The sequence below is a fragment of the Balearica regulorum genome, chromosome 10 (genome assembly GCF_011004875.1).
Source record: "Balearica regulorum gibbericeps isolate bBalReg1 chromosome 10, bBalReg1.pri, whole genome shotgun sequence".
NCBI classification, from domain to species: domain Eukaryota; kingdom Metazoa; phylum Chordata; class Aves; order Gruiformes; family Gruidae; genus Balearica; species Balearica regulorum.
This window is the reverse complement of record NC_046193.1, coordinates 2,323,227-2,341,746: the sequence shown is the minus strand read 5'-3', so window position 1 is coordinate 2,341,746 and position 18,520 is coordinate 2,323,227. Positions and strand designations below refer to the sequence as shown.

The following is an 18,520-nucleotide window of genomic DNA, read 5'->3' as shown; positions in this document are numbered from 1 at the left end:
CATTGAATCAAAACTGTGAGATTACACCAAAAGAAAAAAGAAAAAAAAAAAAAACAAACAACAACCCTATCTAAGGATTAGATCTGTCCCTTGCAGAGGGTTCTTTGTTTCTACACCCTCAGCTACCCCCAAAGATAAGGGATAGCATGTTTCATATTATTATCACCATTCTCAAGTTTACATGACCTCGAATTCAAGAGCTCTTTCACACCCCCACATTCACTTCTGTCTAACAGCACCTTAGTTCTGCTTCCTGTCCTAGTCTTGCTGTTGCCACTACTTCTAGCGATACAGAAAGAAGGAAAGCAGCTTTTCAGAAAAGTTCTGTCCTGTGGAGGGTTGAAATCCACAGCGGGGCTGGAACTTCTCATATCCTCACAAGACTGATACTAGTCCTCACCAGATTCACATGATTCAAGGGAGTCACAGGACTTGGCGACACTGAATGAGAAAGACTGATGTGAAACTGTCAGCTCTGCTGTGCATCTTCCACATGTCTGTGTACTTGGGCTATGTCTAAAGGGCTCTGAAAGAGCAGTCTCCAGAGCAGCTATAAGCACGACCCACCTGAGCACCCATAGCTACTGCCCTTCTACCATGTCTACCAGCACATGCTCCAGCTATGCCCAAAGCAGTACCAAGAGGTTCGAAGCCTCCGGAAGGTGAGTCATGCTGTAATCACAGACGTTGTCTTTGTGAGACAGTAGAGACAGTTTTAGTCTCCAATTTTCAGTCTTGCTCTTTGTTCTTACTTCACACTTCCATACCTCAGTGGGGAAGGCTGAAGAAAAGGTAAGCTAAACATCACAAGACTCCTGGCTATTACTGTACTGAGGAGTCAGTTCTAATATTTTGGAACATATCTGGAAAATGTTTTGTCCATAGCCTGTGATGACTCAATTTTCTATCCTTGAAATGGAAACAGGCATGCTTCCCTTCTTTCAACACTTTCAACTGCTTATGAGGCATCAACATTGGTTATACAAGGGACATAGTCAGAATCCCTGCTAGCATTGGATGTAACTGGAATATCAACAAGAAAAATCTCTAATGTCTACTAACACTGGAAAGCTACCAAAATACACCAACAAACTGCATTAATGAAGAATGAGGCATTGGAAAACAACAACAAACCCCTTTAACACTTTGAACAGGAAGAAAGATTAAAGAGCATGCTAGAATAGAAAACAGAACTACTTACTACATAAAGTTCCCACTTCAGCCATGAATCAGCTATATAAGTGTTATTCCACTTCTGGTGGATAAGGGGAAAGTGTACCATGGAAGTCAGGCAGGAGTAAGTAGATGTAGGTGTCTGTGCACAGGAAGCCTCACACCTGTAAGAGACCGTCCCACCTACAAATAACATGCTCCTTCTTCAGCTGAGGCATCTGCCTCTCTTTGCTACGGGGCATGGGGACCAAAGTGGGAAAAAGACTCTCAGTAACCAGGAGAGAAATTAATTGTAGAAGGGCATGCTTTCCAAAAGCACATACATGCATATCCTTTTCCATTAGAAAAAACTTGTTCTGATTTACGGTTTTTGAGGGGGTTCGTGGGGTTTTTTTGCATTCTTACAACTCCTAGCATTTGTACATTTGCTCCAGACATTTATAAAATCTCATATGTCTACCTAGGAAGAGTTTCACTAGCATACTTGCAGCATAAACATAAACAGTCTGCTTTTGCTGTCCAAAACATAAACAGAATCAAAATTAAGAGTTACTTCTCAGCATTGTGAGATGACATGATAATACTATGAACATTGCACTTTTCTGGCTAGCAGCCCTGTTTTACCCATGGCCTGTAAATGAAGGAAGAAAATTAACACTCAGCTCATGTTGCAGTAGTTGGAGAGATCCTCAACTGCCCCTCGGATATTATTTTTTTGGTCCAAAATTGTGTCTGAGAAGTATCAAAAGCGAGTGGAGGGTACAAATCGGCAAGTTCCCTAAAGAATAAAGGTGAGGACCACTTTGTTTCCAAGCTGTCCTGTGACATGCAGTTTTCTCTTACTTTCACTCATCTAATCTTTAATAGAGAGGACAATTAAACTCTGTTGAGATATAACATTCCAGCAGTTCTGGAGAATAGCTTACAAATTTTTTTTGAAAATGTATGCAGACTACCAGTGGGAAATTTAAAATAAAAAGTTACGTAGCAACAACTTATCTTGAATTCTCTGGCCACAAACAAGTTTTTGTTTGCATTAAGCTCTGATCTCCTGAAGCCAGTCATATAACAACTCAGTGTTTAATTCTGCAAAGGGAAATTCTTCCACATATCATTAGTGGTATGGCTCATCCATGATATAATCTTGGTCTGGCTTGAGGAACAGACTATAGTCCCTGGCCAATTCCTTTGAACTTTGACAGTACAGTGTTGTTAATTCTCATGATTCTACCAAGAGCAGAATTATTCTGTCCTGTGATCCAGCCAGTCATTTGCAAATCCAGCGACTCCAGCTGTCACATCATTTTTAACCCTGTCTGTGGAAGTCTCCTTTGATTATCTGCTACTCCCGTCTCCTGGGGTAGAGCATCTAGGTCATCGCTTCAAGGCAGATGCGCCTTTCTTTCTCTCCTTCAGTACCCAATATGAGTTTTTTTCAGCTGAGTTTAAATGGGAAGCAGAATCATTAATGCAGCCCTCAGGAAGAAAGGAAGCAGAAACTGTGCAGAAGTCCAGGCCAGCCCTTGTCCCTTCTCCCTACTGCTCCTGCAAATGGTGGCTCAGTTGGGCTTTGCTGTCCCTCTCAGCATGGAGGTAAACTGAAGGACAGTTAGGGTTTCCTCTGTTTGACTGGAGGACTCCAGCCTAGAAGCCATCTCAAGCCTGTGGACGAAGCAGATGCACACTGCAGCCCACAAGGAACAGGAATGTAACTAAGGGCACCATGTATGTAGGGGCATCAAAACCATGATTAAATGAAAGCTGGCTACTCTAAGCATTGATGAGGGATCAGGTGGATCACTAACTGATGTGAGCAGATAGGATGGTGGAACAGAATGTGGGGTGTTCCTGGAAGCCTTTATTATCAGGCAGTTTCAAAAGTTCCTGTACCCCAAAGGCAAATTGCATTCTGTACATTTGGGAGAATTGGCAACATTACCGACATTACAAGTTCAGAGTGCTTGGATAATCAAATAAATAAGTATACACACACTCCGTATGCTTTTCTTGGGTTTGTGTTGTGGAAGTTTTCTTCCTTGGGATATTTTGGGATCCAGCCTATGCTTTTTGAGGTTGATTCTGCAATACCAGCATCAAATTTATAGTTGAAGGTACTCTCCAACTATTCAACACTGAGAGTCTATGCATAGCTAGTATAAAGAGTGCTAGCTGAAGGTTAAGTAATTGAAATACAGAAAGTGGCATGAAGTCATAGACATAGAACTCAGTCATTAAGATATAGGAAAAGAATTCAGGAAACAATATACACGTTGGGTCTGGTTTTTACTCCTCCTCCCCCCCCAAAAAAAAAGTATTTAATCTCTCCTTTTTAGTGATGTCTCCAAGACTAGACCATGAGGGAAAAGGAGAAAATTATGATCCATCTGTTTTCCCAAAGCATACTGGAGAGGGAGGAATCTAGTCTTTTAGATTCTACTTAGTATGAAAGGGGATGGTGCTAGGGGAGGGACAGTTAGTTGAAAACCCTTGAAAAATGAGGATTGCTGTGGTGCTGTATGCAAAAGGCTCAAGTAGGATGCTTCTGCTTTAAAGAAAGTTAGTTCTCTGCTACTTAAGCTTACTGAGTAATTCAACTACGTAACCTCTTCACAGAATGAGCTGCAAGTCATATATACACACACACACTAGCTTTCTTCAGGTTTTACTTTTTGTAACTACTTCTGTCTGAAGGGAGGACTCCAGGCTTATTTAAGCTGTAATGATTGCACATCTCCTACTCCCCAGCTTGAGTCCCATAACAGTGCAACTGTATTTGGAAACTGCAAAACAATTCCTTCTGGATTAGAAGTTACTTAATCACAAGCTAGAATTGTTTTGGGAAGAGCCCCCTAAGAAGTTTTGGAGGGTAAAGCCAAGACCATTTTTGAAGCTTGTCAATAAAACAATACAAACATTAGGGGTAAAGTCTCTTCTCTACACGCTAAGTCCTCAGGTTCTGCCATAACCAAGGTAGGTACCCAAACCCAGCTCTGGTGGCCAGTTTTCAATAGGTCTTTCAGTCTCTCCTGATGGAACTGCTTTACTTTGTATAAATACACATGAATAGGAGCAAAATCCTAGAACTTATTTTGTTCCAAGCAGTTGGCCTACATTATTTGATAATTTGGAATGAAGGGATGTCTCATCTAAACCAGAAACTTTTGTCAGGAAAGGTTTCAATGTTCCGAGACAAAGCTTCACCAAAATAAATTCATTTCCATGCAAAACTTTTGGCTTTGAATCTCATTTTCCAATGAAAAAGCATTTTGTTGAAAGATTCTTGATGAGTTCTCTTTCTGAACAGATAGATTTTGAGTAATCACCACATAGGACAAGGAAATATTTGAAAATCATGAGCTTCATCAGTGTCATCCAACAGATGCATTTTTGCATAAGTAATTAGCTTGAAAGAAATACACATAAATATTCTCTACTGGTTTGCAGTTATTTTCAGGGTATAGTAAGTAATCTAACACCGCATCTGAAAGTAGCTGCAATTTATAGATGAGTAATCTTTGCATATGAATAGATTTTAATCTGTGTATGACTAATTTCTACTTCTTCTGAAACAGATTAAGCATCTTTTGCTTCCTGTTAGAACGCAATTACAGTTTATGTGGACAATTGCTTTTTTTTTTTCTTGAAAGAAGTCTTGCTTTTGTCAGTATCGAACGCTACAGTTAGACTGGAAGCTGTACTTCATTCTTAACTTGTTCAGTTGCTTTTGATATTACCCAAGAAATTCCACTGGAGCAGAATCTTAAGGCTCATCAAGTGATAATTTATGGGACTCTAAGCAGTTAAATTATATGAACACGAGAGAATCTGAATGTTTTACGTTATCTTTGTGCTTACTTCAAACCAGATACATAGTCTTTTTTCATTCAAGTACTTACAATATATGCTACATTGGAAGAGAAGTTGTGATCACAATATATCCATGCCAGTTTTAGTGTAGGTAGAAGAAATGAAAATAACAGTGAAGATAAGTTATTATGGATGTCAGCCTAGAAAGCAACTGTAATATATACATATTCCTTGGGGGCTACTATAAGTATTTATGCTTAAGATGACTCCAGTCAGTTTTATTGACCTTTAGACATGTAACGATGTTAAAGATAGATATACCTACCAGTCCTCTAGCACAGCCTTCACTGGCAGTGTTGATAAACTAGGGAAAGACAGACTTGAATATTGCATGTCTTACTTCTACACTATAGAAGAGGGACCACCAAAGCTCTGTTAACATGACCAGTATGTTTTTGTTTCCTGTCTGGCCTTTTTAAAAAAAGAACATGGATGTAAAAAGCTACTGATACTGCAGTAAGGTTTATACAACTGTGTTGAAAAGGGCTGTGAAATACTGCATTTTTCTTGTTGAATAAGAAAAACAAGTTTAATCCACTGGTAGTTGGAGACACTTAAGCAATGAGATCATATCTTTTTATCATCTCAGCATTTAGTGTGCAATTGAAACCAGGAGAATAAAAAAACCTGTCTTTTGAAGACAAAAATGTCTCTATTGAGTATGCATCAACTCACATTTGGAGATACAGGATATGGAAAGGTAGGACTTGGTGCAGTTTATCCTAATCAAAAGGGCAGGGTGCAGTAGCATAGGTGATATTTTTTATATAAGTTGATAGTTAATGATATAAAGGTGTGGTGGGTGTGGAAAATAGGAAGAGAGGCAAACACTGGATAAGAAGTATTAACATGAAGGCTGTACTGGTACTTCAAGCACAAAGCATTCATTTCACCAAACTCTGTATCAAAGAATGATGGTCCTACTGACTCCATGGTTCATGTCTAGTATCTTTGTCCATAAATTAACACTTTAGTTAGTAATCTCTTTCATATACAATCATCCTGATCAGAGTATGAGTACTTATTATGTACTATGGCATCTATCTAGACTGAAGTGGTGTAACAACCAAATTTGAAACTGAACAATTACATAAACAATATTGCACAAGTTTCTGATTAAGCCCTAAATGTGTAAAACTTGGCTCTGGTTTATGTAACAGTTCTTCATTAGCCCACACTCAAGAATTTGAGTAATTCTTTGGTGAAATAAATTTTCCACAAGCCCTTGTTAGCAAATAAACTTTGAATAGAAGTAGCATATGCTCACGCGAGTTAGAAATTCAGAGATTCATCAGCTCTTTAAACAATATTAACTGCTTGCATACTCCTGAAGGAAATTGGGCTGTCAGCATTCTTTCAGCTTTGTGTCTGTAAGGAGAATTGCAAAGAGAACCAGATAAAGGTAGGCAAAGCGTTTATTTTGGGTTTTGAGACTGAGGAAAGGACTGTGAGCTTTTGGCAATATGTGAAGGAATCCAAATGCAAAGCCTGTGAAAGAAACCAGATTCAGAAAGGTGCTGGAAAACACTTTGTGGGAGGCACTCACTCGCAAGATCGGAGAGAGCAATTAAATCCAGGAAGCTGGCAGGGAGACTGAGGTGGGTGGGTTAGGTGGAATTGAATCAGGTTTTGGGTTGTTTTTCACAGCTCTGCACTAAGCTAGTTCTTACAGCTTCAGTCTGGCAAATGGATATGTCATTAATTAGCAAGACAGGATACTATAAACTTGATTTTGAAATTCAGGGCTGCCTATCTGCAAAAAGATAGCTATTATCATCCCTCACTTTTATAGCCAGAGGAAACAGTTCCTTTACATTGCAGCCACTTTCTATAATAGATACTTGAGTCACATTGGGTTCAGTTGTTCTCTTACATCCCTTGGCTACTATTTCCTTCTGTACAGTAGAAAGCAGGAGCAATGTGACAAAAACAACATAGCAGCAGGAAATTCTTAACTATCCTGATGTGATCTCAGAGATCTATATTTGCATGTACTCAGAGAAAGATTTTTATGGATAGAGAAGAGATTTCCCTTACGCTCACATACACAAGACTACACTAATCGGCATTCTAGACATATTTGAACTCCTCTTAAAGAATTGACTGTTGTGTAAATCTAAAAATAATGATTTAATAAAGTAGCATATCATTAATTTGAGCATTCTTACTAGTCTTTCAGATACAAGTTCCTTCAACACAGTATAGGGGTGGAAACTTTGATGGGAAAGGGTTAATCAGAGCAGAGGAAGATAAAATAGCCAGTTAGGCTGCACAGCCACTAGTTTGTAAACTAACTGCAGGGATTGTGTAAATTCCTGAGTTCTGGTTGCTGGAGTCAGTGTTGCCACATAGGCTTCAAGATCTGCATACTTAAAGTATTTTTAAACAGTAATTTTTTAATGTATGAGCTGAAGACATTCAAACAGGTCACAAAACTGTCACAAGGGTCTCATGTACCTTGTGGAAACAAAGAATTAGAGCTGTCTCCAGTCCATGTGTAAAATTAGTTAGGGTATTTAAATGCTTTTCACAACTAACTTAGTATCAATTTATCATACGTTAAATGCCTAGTTCTCTCAGGATAGTAACCATGTATTTTTTGTACTTAGTGAGCAATATATGATATACTGTTCAAAGTAAAACCATATCCACAATTTGAAACCCTTGCTCATGACAGAAGAAGATTTATAAATGTACAGCCAACTTTAATATATAATCTGAAGAAGACTAGAGCTGCTTCTGCACCTTGAAAACTTTATCTTTGATTAAATGGTGATTACAATCTTCCCTCAGATAAAAAAAAATATATATTTATGTATATAATTTCAAAATCAAAGCCTTGTACTTACTGCATCTTCTTCTGCATGTCATCTGATGGCATTGGGAACAGATCCCAACATCCCAGAATGCAGCTTAGCAGGTATTAGTCTCCTGCTTATAATGGGCTCTCTAATTGCAATGCATTTTTTTTCCCTTTTGAACTAGCTAACTAACCTGTAATTTCTCTTGGTATCTGCCCAAAGGTAAATGAAGTATCTGATACACCCAAGGAATTCCTCATCTGCTACAGGTGACTTCAGATTGGGAGTTGCCATCACCAAATAAGAACGAATCTACATGTAACCAGGTTTCAATAATATCCCCAGGCAAGACAGATCGCTCATGCTTCCATTTTTATGCTGTTTATTAGTTCTTATAAGAAGAACAATGAAGCCTGCATGCAAGTCTCCTCCCCTGAGCTCCAACATAAGATTGAAGCTGAGAGAGATTCTGATCATTGAGCAAGTATTGACTTGATTTAATAAGACAAGAAGAACCTCAACGAGCAATTGCAATTCCTGCTGCTACCCACTAGCTTCAGGTGCTTAGCAATTCAGCAGATCAGCTTAAGCTTGACCCACTTTTCCTCCCCATTTTGCAAAATCAGGGTTATTCTTGTTAGTTTGCATTTGGCACTTTGCACTTAGGCAAATGCATTACAGTAAAGTATCTTCTGATGTCACAATTTGAAAAGATTCTGCTATTAAGATGTCGAGCTGTTAAAAGTGGGGAGGAGGCTGCAGTATTAAATGCAAATTAGCATGCAGTGATAATGGGTCTATGGCAGAAAAAAAAAAAAGAAGGGCTTGAACTAAAATACTAACTCTTCCCTTTCCCTCCGTTTGAGAAACACTGAATTTGTCCTGCCTTCTGTTCCTCCAGCTGTTCCTATAGCCTCTTCCTCCTCCAGGCATCCTGACCAGCACATAAAACACTTACTGTCCTTACCAGGTGTCTATTTTCTCCAGATGAAGACAGTGGTCACTGGGCAGCCTACTTGTCTGTCAGTGGACAAAAGTCTGCCCTCTCACTTAGAGGGTAAATGTCCAGCTTCCCAAAGAGTAGAACCACTATGACTGGTACAGTACTTTTTCTTCAGCTGTTTCCTCTGTCAAAGATCTATGTTCTGCAGTGCAGCAACTTCACGGACTTTTCCTTTCTGCAAGAGCATAGAGGGGAGGCAAAGAGCTTGCTGTCTTATTTTCTTTCTTTCATTATCATGCCCATTCTTTCTTTGTGGCCTCTGCCTTGTTCCACATGTGGGAAAGTAGACTAGAATCCTGAGAATAGTTTAGGACAAAGACAAACCAGGCTTTTCACTCAATACACATGAGCTTTGGGTAGAAAGTCAATTCTCTTGTGGGGACATGAAATGTTTCCCTAAAATGTTACCCACCTGGTTTCCGGGCAAGATAATACTGCACTAGAAATACAGCCTTCCCCCAGCAAACCATTTCCCTTTATTTGTAGACAGTCATTAGATAGGCCCTGTTTATGCCACGGTATAGCATTGTTCCGCTTCTGGACAATCCTTTTTTTGTACTACAGCAAGTCTCCACTTACCGCTGCAGATGTATATCCGTGCAGATTCAAATTAAAAAGAACACATTGCATGTAAGCCAAATGCAAAATCCTGTAGCAAAGAAACTGGATTCAGAAATCACACATGCAATCTAGACAGTGCAGAATGAATGTTGCAAAACATGCTAAGACAATGTCTGCCAATATCCTTGCCTTTCTCTGAAGCACAAGGTCATTTCAGCACACAGGTAAACTTAATGAAATTTTTCTTCTCTCTTTCTGGTAAAACATTCACCTTCCTAACTATGATTCTCATCAAGAGATCAATGACTTTTACTTGTATCATAGCATCATAGAATACCAGGTTGGAAGGGACCTCAAGGATCATCTGGTCCAACCTTTCTTGGCAAAAGTTCCATCTAGACAAAAGCACCGTCTAGACAAGATGGCCCAGCACCCCATCCAGCCAAATCTTAAAAGCGTCCGGTGTTGGGGAATCTACCACTTCCCTGGGGAGATTATTCCAATGGCTGATTGCTCTCATTCTGAAAAATTTTCCTCTAGAGTCCAATCAGAATCTTCCCAGGAGTAACTTGTGCCCATTACCCCTCGTCTTTTCCATGTGACTCCTTATAAAAAGGGAATCTCCATCTTCTTTATGGCCACCCTTTAAGTACTGGAAGATGGTGATGAGGTCTCCTCTAAGCCTTCTTTTCTCAAGGCTGAACAAACCCAGTTCTCTCAGCCTTTCCTCACATGGCAGGCTTCCCAGTCCTTGGATCATCCTGGTGGTCCTCCTCTGGTCCCTGTCCAGCCTGTCCACATCTTTTTTGTGTAGAAGGGACCAAAACTGAACGCAGTATTCCAGGTGTGATCTGACAAGCGCTGAGCAGAGTGGGATAATGACTTCTGTATCTCTGCTGGTCATGCTTTTGTTGATGCAGCCCAGCATCCTGTTGGCTTGCTTTGCCACAGCAGCACACTGTGCGCTCATATTGAGCTTCTGGCCCACCAGGATCCCCAGGTCTCTCTCCACAGAGCTGCTCTCCAGCCAGGTGGATCCCAGTCTGTGCTGCACTCCTGGATTATGTTTTCCCAGGTGCAAGACCTTACACTTGTCCTTGTTGAACTTCAGAAGGCTCTTGCTAGCCCACTCTTCCAGCCTATCTAGGTCTTCCTGCAGGGTGGCTCTCCCTTCCTGGGATAGCCTTTACTCTAGATAGCAGCAATGCTTTCTCCGCCTGAAGATTCAGGTTTCTGTATCCAAAACTGTTTCATGTCATTTAGTTCTCATAACGACAAGGTTTGTTTCAAATCCACTACATATTTCCTAACGAAGAAGGTTGAATAATTTTCCATATGAAAGTTGGCGAAAGATACTCAGTGTTAGCCAGGTTTTTTAGGTACCAGTGAATTGGTAGACAAATAGATTAAATTCTAGTTTCCTAGTAAAAACAGTAAAATTATTCCCATGTATGTGATAAGAAGTAAAGTAACTCAAGTAAAAGTTAGAAAAAATAAGCTGGTGGTTGGGAAGACTTAATTTTAGTTCAGCTTAAGAAAATATTGTCCTGGTATCCATACATGCATGGGTTTAGTTCAAGCAGTTTTCCTCCATTTCACACTTGGATTATAAATGATACAGCACATGTGAACAGCGGGAAGCAGGCTATGGTTCAGTACCAGCCCCTGACATAATATGCCAGGCTTGGAAGCGCTTTCAACACTACTTGACGTGTTTGGAACCTCTGCTTAGGAACAGCTTAAGTCCTGCATTGTTCACCAGCAGGATCCCCGTTTTTTGAAAGAGAAAAGGACATTGTAAATCTTGGGGATATTATAAAGCAGAATCATCTGTTTCATATAGCTTGTTGGCAAGGTTCTCTATGAGAAGATTTTTTATGTGTGTAGTGCTGCTTTGATCGGCATGTGGATATAGTGGGAAAGTTGAAAAGATTGTAGGTATGTGTGTAGACATTTTAAAAAGCAAAAACAACCTACAGGTGCAGCTAAAAATACCTCTGCATAAAATTCAGTCAACTAGTAAAAATGCTAGTAAAGCCCCAGTGTCAGAGGGTGTGAATGTGTTATCATTTAGCAAAAATATTTATTCTATTTTTTTCCTTTCATACAATGACTTTAAACTAATCACTGTTTCAATAATGACATACTGCAAAAGATGGAGATTTGAGCCTTGGCTTCTATAGTGTTGTTCAGCTTTTAGATTTTTTTCTCCATACTTCTGTTCACAGTTTTATTTGTATGCAAACAATATTTGTGCAGGTGTCTACCTGGTGTTTGGGGTATGCAAAACCAAGGCTTGCCAAAACTTTGATTTATTTATTTTTTGCTTTTCCTAACCAAACAATCATTTCACATACCAGAATGTTTGGGCACCAGAGGGATGTGTTCTTCCATTTCAATAAAAGTCCACATTCTTTATGGAACTATTTACGCTTTCTTCTTGTACTGCAAATTAATAAGGGTACAAGATAGAGTAGAATAAAACCTTGTGACAGAATTCTGGAATCCTTCTCCTCCAAAGTAAGAAGGTTTCTGTCTTAACCCCCCCAACACTGACTGCTACCTGATACATTCCAGGGTATCAAAAGCTGATTCTCACCAAATTTGAGGCAGGGGAAAAGAGTGATCCCTGGTTGGAAATATTCAAAGGAGAGAACAAGCTAAGGATCCTCAGACATGAGGTTCTTTAAGCAGGGACGTCTGTACACCTTCTGGAATCAAAATAAGCAAGTATTAAATTTGAGTATCAAACCGAATCTGCTTGTATCCAATTGATTGTAAAAGTTAATATAATTCTGAGTAGAAAAATGAACAGGTATTCAATTAAACTTCCAGTGCAGCATGATTAAAAATGAAGTATACTAGGGTTTTGTGCAAGGATCAGCTCAGTGGCAAAAGGAACACAGTTCATTTTCTTGCAAACACTGGTCCATCCTTTGGCTTTGCATGCAGCTACTGCTCTTGTTTAAAGGTATGGTACCACTACCCTCATCTGGCTTCCCCAATAAGAGTGATATAGTATCTTTGTGCTTAGGAGGAAAAGTGCGGTCCATATTCTCATGTTCCCCCACCTAGAGAGAGGTACTGGATGGAGCACAGAGCACCCCAGCACACGGCACAATCCATACTATAGGAACATGCAAAAACCAGGAAAAAAATAGCATTCAGGCTTCAAAAATGAAGTAGGTAGCAACCACATCAACTACAACGACAGAATCCAGACAGAATTCAGATTAAGTCAGCATCCGGGGAGTGCTGACTTAATCACGGTATGCAGAGTAGGTAGCCAACAATATTAATCTGACATCCATGAATGCCCAGAATACTTATCCCAATCTTTTTGCTTCAGATTTTAAGGAAGTATGGGATATCTGCCAATGAAATGAAATGCAGAATAGCTTTGGAGCTTAGGGGAAAAGTACAGCAATCTGACATTCTATGAAAAAAATCTTACTACATTTCCATTTTGTTATTCTTTCTCCTACAGCCTGATTAATGGTAATCTAGTAATGATTTGGATGCAACTGAATTGAAGTTGGAAATGTAACTTGACAATACTATTAACTTGTAAACTCTTTCTTCAAAGCAGATGACAAACAATACACGCTTCATTACCAAACACAAGCATGTATCACTGCCAAGGAAAAGGCCACTGGGCAAAGGGGTTCTGATGGCTATTGTTTGGCAGAGGACTATGTTTGTAAAAAAAATGCACTTATAGTCATTTGGGTGTGGGGCTTTTTATGGAACAATCTTGATTAGCTCGCTTTCCTAAGGAGAAGAAGCTTATGTAATGGTTCAGTCTATCTCTTGCTCCAAATTTCAAACATATTTGATACATGAACCAAGGTCTCAAAAATAATTAAATTTCTAAAGTTTCTTGGAAGTCAGCAACTGTAGACAGAAAAAGGAACCATACTCATTCCCCAGCTGAAGGAAAGAAAGAACTCAGGAACCAACCATTGTACATTGTACTGTTTACTATAGCAGGCTGGCCACTCACCATTTAACCTAAAGCTGAATTAGCCACACTATGTGAGGTTTTTGCCTTATGGGGGTGACACTGAAATAAGAAACACACTTAAGATATCCTTATTTATTATAGTGAGGTGTTTTATGGATGAGACCATATAAATCTGTAGTGAGGCTGCTTTAGTTTTGCTGCTCAAAGTGCAATGTGTTTTTTTTCTTGAAGTGCACTCTAACATTCAAAACACAATAAGCATCGTCTTCTTAAAGAAGCACGGAACAATACTCAACAAATTGTACCATAGCTGAGGTACCAAATAGTTAAAATACTGGGTGGGAGTATACACAACATTTTGGTCCTTGGCTAGAGGATGTATGAATGGGCCAGGGTGAGTAATAACTTTTGATCTGTCTCTCTGAAGATCATTTCGATTTACCCAGGTTGCCAGAAGATGAGAATCTGAATGCAGCTGCTGAAGTGGCAGTATGTTGCCTCAGATTTTTCTGAGGAATAAAAGAAATGCATAACCATGCAGGAAACTTTGTCCAAAATCATGAAATGCTTAACTTTGTTTCCTTATAGCCCAGCCCTATCTGTGTCATTCCTTTTTCATTTGTTGTTCTCAGCCTGGATTCCTTAGATAACTTTGCTAGAGACTTGGGCTTTATTGTAGATATGGAAAACTGCCTAGTTTTGCTCCTTGGTTGTTCTGGCTGCTTTCCAGCCTCAATAATACTTAGGACGCAACACATTCAACTTGCTCCAGCAATCATTCTTTAAAATAAGGCAAAGCATAAAGAACACCATACAAAATTAACTCTGCTGCTACCTTAGTTAATGACTTCAGAAACCAGTAAAAGTGAGTTGTGACCCGGATCTTCGGAGGGCTAGTTCTAACTCCACTATAGTGGTTATGTGACCCTAAAATATAGCTGCAGGTAAAGGTGGCAGGGTTACTATAGAGGTCAATAAACACTGCTCAGCACCGCGGATCTTGAATTACTAATGTTTCTATGACCATCCAATAACCAAAGAATTTTGGTAGCACGCTGCAGTCTCTGCACACATTTAAATTGTTCTCAGTGCCAGGCTGGCTAGCACCTGCTGCTGACAATAGTGAAAATGCATGCGGAGACACCTGGGTTATATTAGACAACTCTGTTAACAAAAACTTAGCTGACTTCTGTGAAACATTTATGGCTACATACAACCAAAAGAAAAAGTACAGAATAATAGATGGAGTTACATGAAGCATATAAAGACAGTAAGCTAAACTTTAAAGCTGTCTGAGAAATGACGCATAATCTACACTATTCATCCAAGTGGTACAGATAACCATGCCCACTTGTCATTTCCAAACATAACATCCTGATTTCTGTTGCTTATTAGTTTGCCAACAGGTTATTTGGACTGTAAATGTTCATGCTGGGTCTCTGCCCTAAGATGATTTTATGTGTGTGTGTGTCTCCGTATGGATAAAATAGCAACAATTGCTCAAGAAGGAAAAATAGTAAACTTTACTCTGTTAAGCATTTTCCAACCATTTCTCTGAAGCTATAGTTTGCCCAGCCTTCCAAGTAAGTGCTTCAAATTTGGTGAGTGAGTTGTTTTGGTTAAGGATGTGTCTATTGACATCTTGTAGACTGATAGAGTTCCCCTTGGTGGACATCCGCTGGTTTTATTTACAGGCTGAATCACTTGTTCATTAAGAGTCCCTAGCAAACTGACATAATTAACAGCATGGGCTCCTACACGGGCTGCGAGGGACCTAGACTGCGCCCGTTACCCTTTGTCATGGTGGAGAGAGAGTTTAAACATTGAAGCCCTGAAACGTCAAACATCTGCATCAAACCTCTCAAGAAACTTTTGCATGTTCCCCAGAGCATAGCCCATGAGCACTGTTTGTGCTCTGAGACACACAATAAAAGCAGTACACAATGCCCAGACTTTGCATGAGACTTTTAACACGTTTACTCTTTACTTTAGAAGATAAGATGAATAAAGAAGATAAATTATATTCCTATCACTTGGTTTCTTCACTACATTGAAACAGATCTAGGACTGGGCTAACATCTTTCAGGTTTCTACAATTCTTTTTTGGTAATCTTGACCCTCCTTCAGAACTTTCTCTTTCCACTGCTCCTAAAATTCAGTTTATTTGGACATCATTCTGTCCTACAGTTATGCTGGATCTTTCTGGTACAAAAACCTGCTTGTTTCTTACTCTGTGCTACTCATAGCTTCCTGTGAGGTTCAGTGAGTCTGGTTAGGTTCCCTCACCGCTCGGGGAAACTCTGTGTCCTTGAGCAACTTAGCCTCTACCTCAGTTACCCATTTTGGAAAAGAGGAATTGGTATTTCACGTCCCCTACCTTTTGTCTTGACCTCTGTTTCAGTTAGAAGAAAAGGTAGGGTTGGGTTTCATACAACACATGTAATAACTTATTTTTACTGAGTGCTGAGAGGAAGGGTTGCACAAGAACGTGGACACACAGAGAGAAGGAACCTGGTCACACACAAGATGGAGGGAGTTAAGAGAAGTTGTGATTCTGAGGCAGCTGAAGAATTTCAGAGTCAGGCAGAGACTGCAGACCTTCCTGTGTGCTGAATATCCTGGCTGACACAGGCTTTGATAAAGGAGGATATTATTGCTTTTCTTGCAACTTCTGACCTGCTGCCAGATATTGTCCAACTGTGGACAGTCATCAAAAAGATTATTTTTTTCTATCAGACGATATGAATGAATGTTATTTCTTTTAAATGAATTCCAAATAGATAGCTGAAACGTATTAAACCTCAGACTATCTAGGAAAAAAAAGTAAAACCTAAAACCTCAGAGGGTAAGTTTGACAGTTTTCTGTTCTAATGAGAAAATCAGCTTATTCACTCATCTTTATTAAATAGAGGCTTCAAAGGATTTGTTCTATAGCTGAAACAATAGTTGGATGAGGTATCACAGGAGCCCAGCAGGGCTGGACAGCAAGGAGGTGAACCTCTGCTGTAGGGTACAGTGCCCAGCTCAGCGGGGTTCGGATCCTGCCTTAGCCCTCTGCTATCTCCTAATGGCTGTGAGTCCTCGCACAAACTCTGCCTTGAGTTACGCTAAATCAGGCTCACCGACTTGGTGAGTTGCGTAGGATGATAGAGCAATGTGTTTAGTTCCTTTTTACTTGCAGGATCTCTCACTGTAAGGTGCGCTTAATCAGCTATTAAGTTGCAAACCTGATGTGCTGCAAAACTATAAAGGAATCTGCCATGTTCATATACATAAGTAACAGGCATTTTGCATATTTATTTTTAGGTGGTTTTTGTTTAGAACACACGCAGCCTGAGACATGGTGAAACAGCTTCAAATGCCCGCCTGATGGTTCCATTAGCTTTTCCTCTGCTGCAAATTAAAATATATAGGTCCAGATTTCTTCTACAAAGTTAATGAGGGAAATGAAGGAATGTAAATTAGCAGTACAGTTTTTAAAATATTTGGATTGTGTCTTTTAAATTGTTATATGTTATTATAACATTTCATTTTAGCTATACTATTAAAATAAATTAACCTGCATAAAATGCTGCATGTGAAGTACTTTCAAGGTCACACAGTTGGGACAACAGAGGTTTTGTCTAAGAGTATTAGAAGGACCCCCAACAAAAACACCCATGCAGTTTTAAACAGCCACTTCATACTGGCAGGAGATCACTTCTAGGTTTCTTTAGAAAGCACGGTGTGAGCTACTGTACTTAAGATCAAGAACCAAAGCAAATCTACAAATTGCATAACTCGCAAGGCTAGGGAAGTAACGTATTGAGTCGTCTTGCTTCACCCACTGCAATAGACTCCCATGCAGCAAGGCATTAAGAAACTGAGGTAAGAGGCAAGACGAGACCTTGCGATATCTCAGCAACGCGGAACAGGGCTGGTTCAGGTACAGGGAGCTGAACTTTCAGTTCAGTGTGAAGGAGCAGAACTTCACAGCTCTCACGAATGCTAATGAGTCCCGTGACTAAACTGTGGCATACTTGGAAAATGCAATCATAATATATATAATCTCAATCATCATTTGGAAACCTCTGACCTATATGCAAACTTCCAAGGAGCTACCACAGCAGATACACTATCACTGCAGTTACGGGTAGCCATGGAGCTCTAGTATTGTGTATATATAATACATTGTTATGCAAACACACATCTACTTTTAAACCTCAGTTTCACAGTCATCGTGGTTTAAATTTCAAAGCATCAAAAAGGAGGCAGAAATAAAGTCTCCTGCAAATAGATCTCGATTAAATCTAGGAAGAATTTTTACAAACAACTCAAACACAGGCAGTCTGAAACCCTAACATGGAAACGTGCTGGTCAGGAAAGGACAGTCACAACAAATATCGCGCTTAAAAATGCAACTTTGTACGTGGTAAAACTTTATTCTTGTGCTGGTTTAATATTTAAATAGGAAAAGACAATTTCAAAGATTATGAGATTTTTCCTCAGAAAAGGAGGAAATTCCCATGAAATTATTTATCTGAGATTCATGAAAGGCCCTTTAGAAATAGCACTTGGGCTTTTCTAGCTGATCTCAGACTAATTAATTTAACCTTGTGAAGCAGGTCCAGCAAGTATTTAACCCTGACCCTCTAGCCTGGATTCACAGAATCCCTAATCTTCCCTATGTCGCTGTACAATTACAAGAGCTGCAAAAGCTTTGAAAATCATATTCCCCCCCTCCACCTCCCTGACCCGTCCCCCCCTGAGACTCACCAGAGCCTGAAACTTCTTCCCACACCCGGCTAGCCCTCTGGCACCATCAGCAGCGGTTCTGATCCGAAGGAGAAATCCAAAAGCCGAGACGAGACCCTGGCCGGGAGGATGTGTGCAAACACAAACCGAGTGCACCTGGGTTTAACAGTTCTTAGGGAGAGCAAAGGCAAGAAGCTGAGACAGTCAGAATGATTTGCCTTTCCAAAAGGCTCTAATGCATTCTTTGTGTTAGCAGAAATACCTGGACCCACAGGCTGAACTCTTGAGCGTCACATGGGTGACAGGGCTAAAAAAGGCAAACCCATCGGCTTAATTTAAACTCCCCCAATGCGTTAGTGTTTTCCCCTGAGACTGCTTATGTGCCTCTTCCAAACGTTTCTACAGTTTTCCTGGGAT

At 39.9% G+C, this 18,520-nt stretch overlaps 1 protein-coding gene across 1 annotated transcript in view; it reads right to left on the bottom strand.

Annotated features, from left to right (window-relative positions):
- Positions 1–18,295, bottom strand: part of RAF1 (Raf-1 proto-oncogene, serine/threonine kinase) — a 79,388-nt gene extending 61,093 nt beyond the window's left edge. The window contains exon 1 of the mRNA XM_075762719.1: positions 18,125–18,295. The gene's annotated coding sequence lies outside the window, so the exon portion shown is untranslated. The remainder of the gene's footprint in view (positions 1–18,124) is intronic.
- Between the last annotated feature and the right edge of the window lie 225 nt (positions 18,296–18,520).